The 15222-nt window shown below is 42.6% G+C and overlaps 1 protein-coding gene across 7 annotated transcripts in view; it reads right to left on the bottom strand.

The window, feature by feature from the left end:
• ZNF385B (zinc finger protein 385B) overlaps positions 1–15222 on the bottom strand; it is a 146803-nt gene that overhangs the window by 89426 nt on the left and 42155 nt on the right. The window contains exon 1 of one of the 7 annotated variants that reach the window (XM_077916542.1): positions 5645–5769. The exons of 5 other annotated variants lie outside the window; for them this stretch is intronic. The gene's annotated coding sequence lies outside the window, so the exon portion shown is untranslated. Of the gene's footprint in view, positions 1–4023; positions 4439–5644; positions 5770–15222 lie in introns of those variants that run through there. One more of the 7 variants, XM_028748332.2, reaches the window with a different exon arrangement.

The following is a 15222-nucleotide window of genomic DNA, read 5'->3' as shown; positions in this document are numbered from 1 at the left end:
ATTTCTGCCCAGATGCTGTTGATGAGGGCCGATGAGGGGAAATTGCAGATGTATGGCAACCCTATACAGAACCCTATACAGTATTATTATTATTATTATTATTATTATTATTATTATTATTATTATTATTATTATGTTATTAGGTATCAAGCATCTAATTACAAGAAACTAACGATAAGGAAAGAAATGAAAGAAAGATAAGATGTCTAGCATAGACTCTCCTCCTGAAGAGAGGGGAGTGGTTGTGGGCGGGAGCCCGAGCCCCGCCTCTAGCAGGGGGCGTTAGCCCCCTGCCTCCCACTTACCTGGCTGGCGCCCACGCCCATCGACAGGCACCCAACCAGGTGCCTCCGAGGGGGCGTGTATAACAGCCTTAATACGACGGCGCCAGCCCCTCCTCAGCCTCACTTTTCGTCGTCCCGTCGCGATTCACCCACCCTCCACTCCCTTTGAGCTCAGGGCTTAGTTTCCCTTGGCCTTGCTATGGACCTTAGGTTGGTCACCCTGGTTGTCCGGGGGGCCTGGTAGGAATTCCATTTGGCATTAGGCTTTTTGGTTTTTTCGCCTACCTCGTAGCAATTGTCACAACTTTCATGGTATTGGTGGGTAGGTTAGGCATTGAAATAATGTGTCGTGATGTCGAAGGGCTAGGTGTGGCCATCGCCTATGCCTTCAATTTTTGGGTATTCCGTTAAAGAAATCTGGCGGTCGTGTATTCTGTCAGATGCCTGCTTGGCGGGAAGCCATGGCACAACCCTCGGTGACATTAGGGGAGAGCCTATAGTTGGATTAGCATCAACAGGCTCCACCTACTGGTGAATAAACCCCCCTTGTTTCAGACTCACCCCTCTCTGAGGGGTGGAGTCAGCTGACGTAATCCAATGCCTAAGCCAATACCTTTTCACTTGCTGTAATCAATAAAGTCGTGGCCTTTTCTTGCCCATTAACCTTATATCACGTGTCCTTGTGTATTCATTCCACTTTGGGGGGGGGGGGATTGGGTCCTCGAAGCACAAGTTGAATGTTATGACTGATGAGGGAAGGCTAAAATATGCATACCCTGAGTAAGTGATCATGAACTGAGGACGATGATAAAATCAATAAAGAGGTTTGCTTCCTTCCCAAGATTATAAAGAAGGAAGATAAAGAAAGGAACTGAGAATAATGGAATACAATTTAAAAGGAGATTTATAATCAAGCTGTATGAGAAAAAAATGGTGGAGAATTTGATTAATATTTCCATTATAATAGCAGTGGGGTGTCACCATATGCTCTATGGAGTCAAATACCCTGTAGAATTACTTAGCATGCTTTCATATAGCTTGAGTGAAGCAGCAAATCAACAAAGGGAAAGTCTATCTAATCCACAGATTACTTCAACTGAACCAGTACAATTTCACTCCTTTCCATTTATGTGTACTTGGATACGGGGGGGGGGGGGGGACCTGAGGAAACATACAGTACACAATAATTGCTTTTAACTTAATTTAATTCCATGGGTTTTATTGGAACTAGAGCTCTTTAAATCCAAGTACATTATCTTGTTTGTGAAACACAGTATTTAAAGATGTATTTCAAAAGATTTCAGCATCATTTTCAGTTGTTAAGTTAAATATGGAAAAGATAAAATGATAGGGATAAATTAATAAGGCATTTTTCCTCCAAGCTTTACCTGCTGGAATTATATGTTCACCACAACGATTTAAGGTGGCACTGTGCTGAAACTTGTCCTTCAGTTTTGTGAAACGTTTATTTTTCTGTGGAAAAGATTTCTGTTTTTCTGCCTCACTGTCAGGACATTTGAAAACATCTTTAGAATATTGGTGGGTCTGGGGCGGAATGAGGCAACTGTCAATTTTCCTTCCCCGTTTTTTGTTTTCCCAGTCTTAAATCCAGTTCTCCACATTTCCATGGCAAGATGCATTAAAAAAAAAAAGTCATCATGGAAAATTGCCAGCATTTTAGTGTGAATTTGTATAATGTATATGCTTATATGCAATGGTGCTTAATAGACACATATTTCACGAAACAATTTCCCCGAAACAATGCATTTTTGCATGTTACTTTCACTAATAGATGCATTTTTATGGACTCTCCACCTGGGTATATGCATTATTGTACATGCTACTCAGTTGGAGAACTACACTGAAAAATTCAGAGAGGTGTGAAGTTCGAAGGACGGCTGTGTTTCAGTTCGCACCTTGTTTCTGAAAGTGCAAATTAGGTGAGCTCACATCTAAATGTGAACAGAATCAAATTTCTTCCCCATTCCTAGTGTGGGGCTTTGAGTTTAATTTATCATCACTGTGAGGTGGTATGTATGGTTTTTTTTTCTTTCCGGTAAACATTTCCCAGCAATTTGCAGTCTTACCAGCTGCTCCCACTTTCTGATCTGAAAGAACCTTTCTGGGAAGGAGTTACCTTGTGATATTTTCCTCTGGACATTATTCAAAGTACTAGCATGCAGGAAGGTTTCAGAGTGCATGATTTGCAGAATGAAAGGGCAAGCACAAGGTGCCCCTTGCCACATCAACAATCCTGTACCCCACCCAGAGGAATTTCACCAAACGTTTCTCTGCCCTCTGATAATTTTTGAACCAAATTATTTTTTTTGTCATGATAGAGAATGGTTGAAAATGCCCCCCCCCCCGAAAACAGGATTTTGTGGGGTGGGGCACAGCACTAAATAAAGGTGCAACGGCCTTGTCGTCTTTAGCATCTGGCCCCCTTACCTCTAAGAGTGCTCTGAAGTTACAAAATAGGAGGTACAGTGGTACCTTGGTTTGCATACATCTTGGTTTGCATACACTCTGGATTACAAACACGTCAAACCCAGAAGTACGTGTCCCAGTTTGCAACCTTTTTTCAGATTACAACCCATATTTTTTGGGGGGGATTACGAACAAATTTTTTTGGGAGGCCCCATTGGTGAAAGCATGCCTGTTTTGGTTTACAAACGGACCTCCGGAATGGATTATGGTTGTAAACCAAGGTACCACTGTATCAGGGATGTTATGCATAGCTTTCCTCTGGTCTTAGCCACACCTAATAGGAAGCAATTTTTCTTGTTTTGCTTCTAAACACATGTGCTAAAGATTCTGGCCTTGTGAAATAACTCTAAAAGAATTACTGACGTGGATAAAGTTTAATTTCTTGCTGCAATGGATCACAAAATGACTTTTAAAATGCAATCAAAGGAATAGTTTTATAAGGTTTTCTCCCTGGAGAAAACAGACTCTTCCATGCTCTAATCACTGCTTGTGCATATGCATATGTGTGTATACATACTTACATACATACATAGTTCCACAGAGAACTGATGTTGTATTTTACATATGGGTGGTTGGTTGGTTGGTGGGAGGTAAGGCAACCCACACATACATGCAATGTTATCATCTACACTCACTTTTGCCAAATCACTATATTTAACTAAACCACAGAGCCTAGGGCTTGCCGATCAGAAGGTCGGCAACTTGAATCCCCGCGACGGGGTGAGCTCCTGTTGCTCGGTCCCTGCTCCTGCCCACGTAGCAGTTCGAAAGCGCGTCAAAGTGCAAGTAGATAAATAGGTACCGCTCCAGCAGGAAGGTAAACAGTGTTTCTGTGCGCTGCTCTGGTTCTCCAGAAGCGGCTTAGTCATGCTGGCCACATGACCCAGAAGCTGTCTGCGGACAAACACCAGCTCCCTCGGCCTACAGAGTGAGATGAGCGCACTACCCCCGAGTCGTCCACGACTGGACCTAATGGTCAGGGGTACCTTTACCTTTATGTAAAATAAACAATGCGCAAGAGACTGGATTGACAGTATTAATTAACACTGCCCCCTCCCATCCCATGGACAATATTTAATAGTTAGTTTGATGAAACAATTGGGGCAACCTCAGAGGCTGTCACAATTTAAAGCCATACACTATAACTATTTTCCCTGGACTATGCAAAACATCTTGAAGCCATTCACAAGCAACAACTGGAAAACAAAAGCGAACACCACACTTAGATAAAATAGTGAAAGAACAGGCTCACCACCGGCACCATTTTTCAGCGCTTCAAGTATTTGCTAAGGTGTTTTAAGTCCTCCCAGATGGAATCGGACAATATGAAACACAATGCACCAACTGCCAGAGACACCTTTAGTTTAGAGACGTCTTGAAAATCTCTACCACTGCATTCATCCAAAAGACAAAGATGAATACAATACAGAAGCAGCCAGAAGTAAGGTCAAAGGCACAGGTAGTGTGGGTGCACCGTCCATGTGTAGGGCTGTAGTGGAAAAATTACTCTTGGAGGGCGAGACTTTCCTAAATAATATCCACTCTCCATCACATGAACTGAAATGAGTAACATGCCTCACATATTACGTCAGGGTCAGCTGGAGACTGCATGGCAGACAGATGCACTGGGCTTGAAATGACTACATAGATGCAGAGGCTTGCTCTAAAAAACCGTGTGTGTGTGTGTCCAAGGAGAGCCATGAAGCAGAAACTTAACCATGCTTACTCAGGGCCAGTCAGATGGGTGGGATATAAATAGTAAAATTTTTATTATGGAACAGGATGTCTCTATTTGCATCAGAGAAATGTTGAAGGTTATGCCTCCCTCCCTCTCCCAGTAACCATCCCATGTTTTTTCTCTTTCTTAGAAGAAATAGCTTCCATTGCATGTGTGTGAAGCACTGTAAATGCACCATCTCCTGATGTACAAAGAGCCAGCTCTGGAGGTAGGGGGCGTGTTCATTGGGAAAATGGCACAGGAGGCGAATACCTCTCAATACCATCATCGTAGTCCAAAAAGGAAAACCCCATGGCTGCATTTTGCATTGCCTTGTGTAGTTTGGCCCTAACAGAAAGACTCTAGGAAATTTAGCTATTATGTAGATGACTGCTCTATTATGTGTGCTTTCGAGTTTCAGGGAAAGCTCTTTTCAAGAAAAGAATCGCATACAACGCTGCTGTCCAATGATAATGGATTAGCACTATGAATCCCCCCCTCAAAAAAGAAAAAAAAATTCCATTCATTGCTAGCAGTTTTGCCTAGTGCTTTTGTATAGGCTGAAGTGCACAGAGTGAAGATGAATGTGGGCATCTTGGCATTAAGGTTGGTTGCAGATGGATTTGTTTTTTAAAATAAAATAAAAATGTCACCCTTTTAAGGTACCCATTTCTCGTGGCCACACCTCGGCAATATGTATTGCATATATGAATGATCAGATATGTTTAATGATTTCAAGTCTCACTGTTCAAGACCTGGATGTACTTACCCTAAAGAGGAATGCAACATTTGCAGCAAGTGCTTTTCAATTTTTCCCCATTACGGAAGTTAAACAGCATTTTCTTGCGAAACCAAAAAAACATACTATCATGTGCAATTTATGTAATGACGACGATTGCATCTGCCTTATTCTCTGGTATGTTTTCTACTTTAAAAGCATCACACGAAATACTTCAGGGATAGGTGTAGTGCCTATTATTGTCTGCTAGTAACCTCTTGTCCTGGCATCTGTTGTGTTGCTATCAACAATAACTTGAACATGAGATTTTTAGGTGACAGCCTCAGTGGCTATTCTTTTGTTGTTAAGACTCTCTGTTGTTATGGAGACAACCGAGTAGACAAAGAGTGATTTTCCTGCACAAGAAATGCTTCTTACCTAGAAGAGATTATTCACTCTGCCATATGCTTGCTGAAGCCTGATTCATCCATAGGAGGTCACATGAAATGCAAGTCTGGGTTTAGCTCCACCCAATACACTGCAAGCCAAAACTGTGTATTAGCATGTGTGAACAAGTCCCATATATATATATATATATATATATATATGCAGGTTTTGGTGTCCTCGGGTATCTTCCCGTGTAAAAGTTGGGGTGTCTAGGCGACGTTTCGACGAGGTCTCACTCGTCATCTTCAGGCAGGTGCTTTCGGCTTCTTGTTACTGGAACAGAGCAGGATCTCAGTGTTTGAGTTCCGGAAGGTTTCCTCCCCGTAGAGGTGAGATATTTGCTTTCGTAGATTTTCACGGGTACAGGAATGCAGGTTTTGGTGTCCTCGGGTATCTTCCCGTGTAAAAGTTGGGGTGTCTAGGCGACGTTTCGACGAGGTCTCACTCGTCATCTTCAGGCAGGTGCTTTCGGCTTCTTGTTACTGGAACAGAGCAGGATCTCAGTGTTTGAGTTCCAGTAACAAGAAGCCGAAAGCACCTGCCTGAAGATGACGAGTGAGACCTCGTCGAAACGTCGCCTAGACACCCCAACTTTTACACGGGAAGATACCCGAGGACACCAAAACCTGCATTCCTGTACCCGTGAAAATCTACGAAAGCAAATATATATATATATATATATATATATATATATATATATTAATTTCCAATGAAATAAATATATCCCACCTTTCAGGATAGAAATCCTTCCAAGGTGGCTTAGAAGTAAGAGTCAATTAGCACCAGATTTAGGGCAGTGTGGGCGGTTCCCCTGCACAGGGTGCCAAGCCAAGGGGGTACAAAATTGAGATGATGCATAACTGAGAAGATCTATTTGGGGGTGCCAGATTTTGGCCTCACATGGGACACTGTATTATGAAGGATTACCAAAGTCCGCCCCTGAGCCAATTACATATTAAAAAAACACAATCTACTATATATTTAACAGTACCACTACTTGCCAGCTCCACCTTACTGAATGGCCACAGTACTCAGATTATTAATGCACCAGGATTTGCCCAAGCAATGTCACAGAAGATGTGCACCTCAGTTGTGTAATATTCATGCAAAGTATATTGGGTGCCAGCTCCATGATAGCAATAATATTTTCAAGGTGACCTTCCCTGCCACACAAGCTGCCAAGCGCAGCCTTTAACCTTGCCATCACTTTAAGCAGCTGCTTCTCAGCCTGGCTAGAAAACTGAGCCATTTGTAAACAATGGCACTTGAGGTGCTTGTCCATTTTTATTCCATATACATTACTACGAGTTCTTGAGGCTTACTCTCAAGTTTGCTAAAAAGTATTTATAAAAGGGAAAATAGGCCCAAGACTGAAATAGGTTGTTCAGAAGGGCCCTCAACATAGTTCAAAGCATGTTGGGCTCAATAAAATATTGTGGACCAAAGATTTATTGATGGGCTGGATTGCTCTCCTCCTCTGCTGCCCTTCCCAGTCCTCATCTAGTTTTCGTATGGAACAGCTTGGAAGCAAAATGTTTTCCAAACTCTGCCAGCCAGTCTCAGCCAGCTGCTTTCCCATCCCCTTGCCTCCTTCCCTCTCTGCAACTGAAAGCCAGAACCACCTGCCTGGTTGAGAAGCAAGTCCCTCCCTCTCTAATTCAGCTTTCTAGGTGAGATTCCACCAACCTGTCAGCCAGAGAAAGGGAAAGAAGAGAGGCAGAGCCTCTGGCACTCTGCTTCTTTCATTTCCCCCCTCGCCCTCTCTCCTTGGAACAAACTTGGGGAAAGATTCCTGTCTTGTCTCCACGGTCACTGACGCCTTCTCTGATAGACACCAAGCTCTGCCATAGGTCTGCTTGGTTCTATTCATACTCATAGCACCAGCTACTACTTCCTGAGGCCTTATTTCATTAATGATCTAGCAATGAATTCCAGCATTTTTTAAAAATGCATTGCCTGTTTCATTCAGTGTCAGTGGCTTCAAAAACAATCTTTCTTCACTGTTCCCAGTTTCTGAATCCGAATCACCTTTTCTGCCAGCCTTCTCTATTAAAGCATAATCTTCAAAAGTAACACTTTTCTTCTTCCAGAGAGGTAGCTATGTTAGTTTGTCCAGCAAATGCACTAAATAGACCCATACCACCTTAAAGACTAAAATACTTACTATGGCATATCATTTCGTGGACATGTACCATGAGATGCAAATAGACTCTAGTTCCTAACAGTTTATCCTTAAATGATGCGGGTGGCGCTGTGGTCTAAACCACTGAGCCTCTTGGGCTTGCTGATCAGAAGGTCGGCAATTTGAATCCCCATGACAGTGTGAGCTCCTGTTACTCTGTCCCAGCTTCTGCCAACCTAGCAATTCAAAAGCATACTAGTGCAAGTAGATAAATAGGTACCGCTGAGGCAGGAAGGTAAATGGCATTTCCGTGTGCTCTGGTTTCTGTCACGGTGTTCCCGTTGCGCCAGAAGCAATTTAGTCATGCTAGCCACATGACCCAGAAAGCTGTCTGGACAGACACCGGCTCCCTTGGCCTGAAAGCGAGTGAGCGCCACACCCCATAGTTGCCTTTGACTGGACTTAACCGTCCAGGGGTCATTCACCATTTACCTTTTCCACCTATGCCTAAATGAACCTCTAGACTTGAAGGTGCCATAATACACTCTTGTTGTTTTTCTTTCTTAAATCTCTTGAACCGGGTTTCTTCTTCGTTTTCAAACTCCTTCGGTTTTTTGGCTTCTTGGAGAACCTCATCAGAGATATAACCATTCCAAGTTGTTGGAACTGTTTACACAACCATCTTGATAACTGCTACAGATTCCTCCAGCCTTCTTTTTTTGGCCCTTTAAAACCTTGAGTTTTATCCAATGCTGGCTTTGTGCTAGGGAAAGCATTTCTACCTATGCAAAGAGAGGCACTTGATATTTTTTTTCCTGACACCCCACCTTACTGCAGACCCCAGACTGTTCCACAGGGTTTCCCAATCAGGTGTCCCACCTTGAATAAGCCAATACTGGATAAAATTTCTTACCTATAGGCCCTGAGAACTTAACGGATGTTCCTTGTGAACAACAAGCAAACCTGAAATGCAAAATTCTTCATGAGTAGAGCTGTGCATCAAATTTTCCAGTTTTCGTCTTCTTTAAAAACATCAACTTTGTTAGTTTTTCAAGGTCTAGTAACCTTCAGATGACTTGATCATAACAGCACTTTGGTGAAAACACCGCTTGATGAATGGAGATGACCAAATGGAGATGGTGGTTACAGCAACTAACCTTAAATAACTCTTCTCTGAAGCTTCTGTTGAATTAGAACCATTGCTGCCAATGATGTGTTGTTGTTGTTGTTTAAAAAAGGAATTTTCCTATTTTAAAAATGAGCTCTTTGAGTGGAAACTGCCATGTCACACATTTCAAAAGCACAGGGTTTTGTTGTTCTTTAAGAATTATTACAGCCCTTGGGCTGCACGATCTGAACGCTTCACCACGTGAACACATTCCTTGCCCATGGAAAGCTAGTATATCAATGGAATCTGCCATCTCCTTGACCTGCTAACTTTCTACATGCAGGGTTTTTTGTTTTTGTTTTTAATGGGCTGCACTGAAACATGTAGTGGAAGTGTCATAGTTCCCGACTTGTTAAACAAGAATGCACACACGTACCTAAGGTGACAGGGAAACAGAAGAGTGCCAACGATTGTACGTGTAAAACACTTTGTATTATAAAAGAGATACCTCAAGGGTGAAACGTGCAGGTCCTGTTAGAAAGCAGCATTGCTTGGCTAGTGACATACTACTGCTGAAAGCTGTGTACCAGTTGCTGCCTCTGCCTCTGACCACCAACAAAAGGCTGTCAAAGCCAATTCTTATCTGTTTGTTCAGGTTTCCTCGGGCAGACAAGGCATGCGCTCCTGTGTAATGTGTTTGTTTAATGGAACAGATATTGTTGATGCAATCCTGATAGAAAAGCTCATCCCTGCCTATTTCAAAAAGGCAACAAATCCTCAAATGCCATGTTATCTATTCTGCGTGAGCTACCAGACCATTTAAATCAGTGTTGTGAAACATAAGATAGATCTTTCAGACCGGTCGCATTTTAGCTCCTGCCATTAAAAAGGTGGCTACTGGAAATCTCTTCACTGGAAGAGAGGGGGCATGGGCAGACGTTTAATGCAGATTTAAATGCATAAAATATTATATCATGTTGTACAGGTAATCTGCATTCCGTTTCATTTGCTTCCTGCATTGAGAGATTTATTAGGATGCTGAACCGTGAATCTGCCATTGGCTCTCTCTCATCCCCAGGACCAACCGAATACCATGTGTGACTGAAAGCAAGGGAAGTTCTAGTCTCAGTAGCAAGATTTGGTCAAATAAATAAATAAATAAATAAATTGTCCAGTAGCACCGTAGAGACCAACTAAGTTTGTTCTGGGTATAAGCTTCTGTGTGCATGCAGAAAAACTTAGTTAGTCTCTAAGGTACTACTGGACAATTTCTTAATTTTTAAATTTATTTCAACACGGCTACCTACCTGAATCAAGATTTGGCCAGTTAAAAATTGGATGTAAATGGTGGCTTGCAGAATGAAATGCCAAATTTCTTATATACAGAAAACAAAGGATGAAAACATCCTTTTTTGCCTTGCCCTGCCCTGCCCTTCCTGACTGCCAGTCAGGAAGAAGAAGAAGAAGAAGAAGAAGAAGAAGAAGAAGAAGAAGAAGAAGATAATGCTGGCTGCAATCAAATCTCTAATGTGCCCTTGTGCTTTCGGCTGTCTTTCCTTTCCCTTTGTTCTGTCCCAGTGCTGTAAGTGGCCAACATCATAACTGAAAAATCCATGGAATCCTAATACTAGCACTCAAGAACACCAGGTGAGAAAAGCCATTTAAACTGTGCAATACTATAGCTTCCTCTAAACTTCTTGCATTAGCTAGGACTTCTCCACCCACCACCCCCAGTGCTTTTCTGGAGAGATCCCAATAGACACTGCCTGCAAACCATTTGGCTCCATTATAAACTTGTGTTTGCACACAGGTAAGTGTTTTGTGATTTATTTTCCTTCTGGGGAAAAGGTATTTCTATGTAAATGCAATATTGTGAAAAATCATCATATTTCATAATATTTTGAGCAAGGATCATGTATTTTATTTTGACAGAAACAAATCCACCATACTAGATTGGCATTGGGGAGGGGAGGGGGAAAGGAGGAATGGGCACTCGATTTGTCGTGTGTTGATGCTGCCAAATGAGTTTATCTACTGCATTTCAAAGCAGCCACACCTGTAATTCTTCGCTATCACTAAGGGGGTAGGGTGTTGCATGTACCAGGCAGAGGGCCTTCTTGGTAGTGGCGCCCTCCCTGTGGAACGCCCTCCCACCAGATGTCAAAGAGAACAACAACTACCAGACTTTTAGAAGACATCTGAAGGCAGCCCTGTTTAAGGAAGCTTTTAATGTTTGATGTATTACAGTATTTTAATATTTTTTTGGAAGCTGCCCAGAGTGGCTGGGGAAGCCCAGCCAGATGGGCAGGGTATAAATAATATATTATTATTATTATTATTATTATTATTATTATTATTATTATTATTATTATTATCTGAAATAGGGGTGGGAAATAAAGACTGAGTAGTATGCAGAACTTCATACAGTTGTACCCTGGATCCCAAACACCTTGCGAGTTGAAAGTTTTGGCTCCCGAATGCCGCAAGCCCAGAAGTGAGTGTTCCAGTTTGTGAACGTTCTTTGGAACCCGAACATCCGATGCAACTTCCACGGCTTTTGATTGGCTGCAGGAGCTTCCTGAAGCCAATCGGAAGCCGTGCCTTGGTTTCCAAACGTTTTGGAAGTCGAATGGGTTCCGTTCAACTTCCGACGTACCACTGTAGACTGAAAGCTTGAGTGTCTGTGCATTCTCGCTACAGTTTTGCTATAGCCTCCTCTGCTATAGGAGGCTACAGCATAGACTAAGAACAGGTTCATTTACAACTGTGTCAAAGCAACTGGAGAAAGGGCCTCTATAACATTTGCAATGCATCATTCACTGCTAGATTCCCATTTCCTAATGGGTAGAACCTGATCAGAGGTGTGAACCACAGAAGGTAAGGGCATGCAGAAGGTCTCAGTTACAATTCCTAGCCTCTCCAGATAAGGCAAGTAGAGAATCCCAGTCTGAAAGCCTGGAGAGCTGGTGCCAGGCAGTGTTCGCAATACTGAGCTAGCTAGACTGATGGTCTGACTCAGTAAAATCCAACTACTTATATTCCTATGCAGTGCTTTTTTTTCTTTAAAAAAATATTTAGGAGTACTCTCATTTTGCCTCAAGAAAACCACCATTTTATAGTTCAAATCAGGGAAAATAAATACAGTAAATGGACAAAAGTACAAAGAGTCACAAAATGTTTAGGGGTATGCGTACCCCTGCATCCCCCCAGAAAAAAGCACTGTTCCAATGTAAGAATATGCCCACTGGAAAGGAGAGTAACTAACTGAGTTGTAATGAGACTTTCAGCAGAAATGTAGCTCTGGAAAGAGGTTCCCTATCTTTGCAGCTGTTACTTTCTCCTAAATATTTCTTTATCGAGATTTCAGGCTGAAATCCTATCCCACTTACCTGACAGTGAACTCCAAAGCAAGGAAGCTATATCAACCCAGCCCTGTGCCCAAGCTAGCAGGTAGCTTAGTTTTTTTTCAAGAGAACACACACACACACACACACACACACACACACACACACACTTATACTGCCTCTATTTATTGCTCCAGTTTGCTAAACATCTGCTATGCAAACTACCACACTGGGGAGATTTATCATTAATTCCTATAAACATCCCTCCAGCTAAGGAAAGGGGATACTTCTTGTCTTATGGAGGTAGGAGATAATATGGCTTCTCGCTCAAGCGCTTCCTCCATCAATCAGAATTCCCTAGTACAGTGGTACCTCGGGCTACATACGCTTCAGGTTACACACTCCTCTAACCCAGAAATAGTGCTTCAGGTTAAGAACTTTGCTTCAAGATGAGAACACAAATCGTGCTCCAGCGGCACAGCGGCAGCAGGAGGCCCCATTAGCTATAGTGGTGCTTCAGGTTAAGAACAGTTTCAGGTTAAGAACGGACCTCCGGAACAAATTAAGTACTTAACCTGAGGTACCACTGTATTTGTGCTCTCACTTTTTTCCCCCCTGGACCTGTCTCATAATCTCCCGTCAGTTGTCCAAAAGCTGATCTGTAGTGTTTTTGTTTAAAATACTATTATTTTTTGCCTGCTCTACAGTGGAAACAAGTATTTTTTTATATATACCATCCAATCAAATAAAAGAAAACAGGGAGAAAGAAAGAAAGAAAGAAAGAAAGAAAGAAAGAAAGAAAGAAAGAAAGAAAGAACTTTCCATGTGATACAGTTACTGTTGACTCTTCTGGGAAATGCATCTTTAAAAGGAGGGGAGGGAGGAACAGGAAAAATACAGTGCTATTAATGAACCTGCTGGTGAATAAACAGACACCATTCTCCGAAGCTAAAAATAAGACTTCTGCGTAAAGAATGATATGAGGGATATTCTATCCGCCACATCTAGTTCCAAAAACAGATTAACACCCTGATCCTGAACACATTGCATAGCATTAAGTGCCGCTGAAATCAATGCACCAGCCTATCCGAGTGCTGTGTTTAGGACAGAGGTGTAAATCACTAAAAATAAATGTATGAAAGAGTCATCCTCCAAAATGACAAGATGCCATTTGAACAAGCTAATGATGAAGGAGAGATGTCAGTGCAAATGGAAGACTTTCAAACAAGCTGGTGTCAAAGATTGTATCCAAACCAGGGCTCTTGCCTTCAGATGAGGTCGTGGATTGGATATACTGTATGGGGAAGGGGAATATTCTGTACGGCCTTAAAACTTCCAGACTCACACCCAGGGCTTTTCCCCCCAGCCGGAACTCAATTTCTAGAAAAACAGCACTGCTCACACCCAAGGGGCATGAAAAGTAAAAAACCCTGGGAATAAATTGCCAAGAACTACACTGAATGAGGTGGACCTAGGCAAAGCAATCCAGAAGTGAGTCGAAGTTGGGAAAGACAGGTTAATAAAGATTTCTCTGTCTCACTTTAACAGCATTTAATTAATAGCCCGGGAGTACCAAATGCTACAGCTTTGTTCAAGCTAAATAGGTGTGGGTCTTGACACTGCATAGAATAGAAATTTTGGGTAGCTGCACTGAGCTACCCAAAATACAACAACAAAAACAACAAATTATTATTATTATTGTATTTGTTAGTCACTTTTCTCACATAGCAACTTACGTTAAAAGCAATTAACTTACGTTAAAAGCATTTAAACACAGCAATACAGATAAAAGGCAGGCCTACAGTTCTCACCTTGCTAAAAGAGGCTAAAATGCCATCAAGTTGAGGGCCAAGGTAGCAACAAAAGTACCAAAAACTAGATATAGCTAGTGCCATACACGCCTTCCTGGTGAGAACATTCAATAAGCATGAAATAACAACTGAAAAGGTCCATTCTCTTGTTGCCACCAGAGGTAGATTTAGGGCAATGCAACTAGCTCAGCCGCACTAGGCGCTGAGCCTAGAGGGTGCTACAGGGTGTCACAACTGTGACGTAGTAAAAGGTAAAGGACCCCTGGACGGCTAAGTCCAGTCAAAAGTGACTATGGGGTGCAGCGCTCATCTCGCTTTTCAGGCTGAGGGAGCCAGTGTTTGTCTACAGACAGCTTTCTGGGTCATGTGGTCAGCATGACTAAACCAATTCTGGCGCACAACAAAACTCCGTGACGGAAACCAGAGTGCATGGAAATGCTGTTTACCTTCCCGCCGCAGCAATACCTATTTATCTACTTGCACTGGCATGCTTTCGAACTGCTAGGTTGGCAGGAACAGGGACAGAGCAATGGGCGCTCACCCCCTCACGGGGATTTGAACCGCCGACCTTCTGATCGGCAAGCCCAAGAGGCTCAGTGGTTTAGACCACAGTGCTAACTGCTGTGAATTGAGCAGAATGGACAGAGAGGCTGGGGGCACTGAATTTTGACCTCTTGTAGGGCAGTGCTGAAGTTTGAAAGACCAAAGTCCACCCCTGCTGGCCACCCTCCAGACCACCTGTGGAAGGGTACAGGAAGAAAGGCCTCAGGTGATTGTGGCAGTGTCCAAGCTGGTGCATGTGTGAAGAGGCAATGTGGGTTCTGCACTGGGTAATGATTTAAAAGTCAAAACTAGCACTTTGAACTGAGCCCAGAAACCAACTGGTAGTCAGCACAGTAATGACAGAATTTGTCTTATATGTTCAGGTCACCCTTCCCTGTTGTAGATGCAGGGACTGAGGCTGAGAGAGACAGTAGATTGCCTAAGCCCACCTAGTGAATTCATGGCTGAGGTGAGATTCCATCAGGGACCTGCTGATTCATAGCTCAGACTCTTAGCCACTGCATTACACCAGCCCTTGCTCTCTCTCACACACGTGCTCTATCCTTGTGTGTACGTAAGAAATTCCTATAGATTGAATAAATCTGTCTGTGTATCCTACAGCTCTTTGAGAGATAAACCTT

This window comes from Podarcis muralis, chromosome 1 (assembly GCF_964188315.1).
Source record: "Podarcis muralis chromosome 1, rPodMur119.hap1.1, whole genome shotgun sequence".
Lineage (NCBI taxonomy): Eukaryota > Metazoa > Chordata > Lepidosauria > Squamata > Lacertidae > Podarcis > Podarcis muralis.
Note: the sequence above shows the minus strand (reverse complement) of the source record. Positions and strands in the feature narration are given on the sequence as shown.